This window comes from Myotis brandtii, unplaced genomic scaffold (assembly GCF_000412655.1).
Source record: "Myotis brandtii unplaced genomic scaffold, ASM41265v1 scaffold274, whole genome shotgun sequence".
NCBI classification, from domain to species: domain Eukaryota; kingdom Metazoa; phylum Chordata; class Mammalia; order Chiroptera; family Vespertilionidae; genus Myotis; species Myotis brandtii.
Genome location: NW_005360425.1, coordinates 1,881,575 through 1,883,051, shown reverse-complemented (window position 1 = coordinate 1,883,051; position 1,477 = coordinate 1,881,575). Strand labels below are relative to the sequence as shown.

The 1,477-nt window shown below is 59.1% G+C and overlaps 1 protein-coding gene across 1 annotated transcript in view; it reads left to right on the top strand.

Moving 5' to 3' along the window:
* Positions 1-1,123: 1,123 nt before the first annotated feature.
* COL8A2 (collagen, type VIII, alpha 2) overlaps positions 1,124-1,477 on the top strand; it is a 15,632-nt gene continuing 15,278 nt past the window's right edge. Inside the window, exon 1 of the mRNA XM_005868587.2 lies at positions 1,124-1,205. The gene's annotated coding sequence lies outside the window, so the exon portion shown is untranslated. The remainder of the gene's footprint in view (positions 1,206-1,477) is intronic.

The following is a 1,477-nucleotide window of genomic DNA, read 5'->3' as shown; positions in this document are numbered from 1 at the left end:
AGGGAGGGAGGCAGGCTCAGCTGAGTTGGAGGGAAGGCCTAGGTGCCGCTGGCTTTAGCATCTGGCTGCTTGTACAGTGAGAGACGGGGCCAGGATGTCAGAGTTTCCATGGGGGCAGGCAGAGGCGAGCAAGCAGCTGAGGGAGAGAGTGACGCGGCCAGTAGGTCTCCTGCCAGGTGGGCTGGCTGGGTGTTCCCTCCCCATCCACCCATGAGTTACACCTGGCCCTGGCCTATAGCCTTAGCTCCCCTGTGGACAGCTGTGTGACCTGGTCTAGGGCTTGCAACCACCTGGCATCATGGTTGATTGAGGCAGAAATGGGGACCTGGCTATTCAAGGTCCTGACCATATCACCTCCCTGCTCAACAACCTTCCATGGCTCCCCATTGCCTTCCAGAGGAATGCAAGCATGGCATTCAAGGCTCCTCACTAGGTTGCCTCATCTTTCTCAGCTCCTGCTTGTCCTTTCAACCCCACAGCACTCCTGGATCTTCCCTGGATCTGCCAAGCAGCTTCCTACTTCCAAGCAGCCAGAAATGTCTTTTCTTACTTTGTCTGCCTTTCAGCTCCTACTCACCCTTCAGGATCCAGCTCCAGTGTCCCTTCCACATGAATCCTTTTGGGGAAACCAAGAGGGGAGGCAATGTTCCCTGCTCTGTGTTCCCACAGCCCAGAGATCTTTGCCAATTGCGTGGTGGCCACTTGTCTGATGCTTCCAGCTAAATCAGGGCAGGACAGGGCATGGGGCTGGGCCATTTCTGTGTCCCAAAGCCCAACCTAGGGTTCCCCACACAGTAGGAGCTCCTCCAGGCAGGAGCCCTAGCTTGTGGAGGGGCACCCCAGCCCAGGGCCTGATACATAGAAGGGATTTCTCTAGCATGAACGCTGGCTCACAGAAGGGGCTTCTTCAGCCTGGGCCTGGGACAGGAGGCACTCCATCAAGTCAGGGCCAGGCACCCTGGGGACACGGCTAAGTTTGCATGAAATGAATGAAGGGAGCCGCCTCCTGGCTTCCTGAGGAGAGCGACTGAGGTTGGGGCCAATGTTCCAGCAGGGGCTGTTGGTACGAAGCCCAGGGCAGGCACCGGGGTGGCTGTGAGTTAGGGCAGAAGGCTTCCCGGGCTCTGGCACCTTCCTCACTGTTTCTCTCTTTCGTCCTCAGGCCTCGCCTCTGCTGGGACCTTTGCGGCCCCTCAACCGGAAAGGTAAGCTGGATTGGGGGCATCCAGCAGGAACATCCCAGCGGCTGAGGCCATTGCCGGCTGCTGCCCAAGCTTGCTCCCTCCTGCTGTGCGGAAGCCCCTGCCAGCCCGGGGTGTCCAGCAGGCGGCCCCGCTTGCAGGTGACCTCAGCTCCCTGCGGCCTGGGCTTTAAAATCTCGGCCCAACTCGGAAGCAGCTTTTTCTCATTTGTGAACTATTTCTCCCCGGCTCCTTGGCGTGGGCCTGTGTTTGCTTGGCCTGCCCGGGTGCAGTGG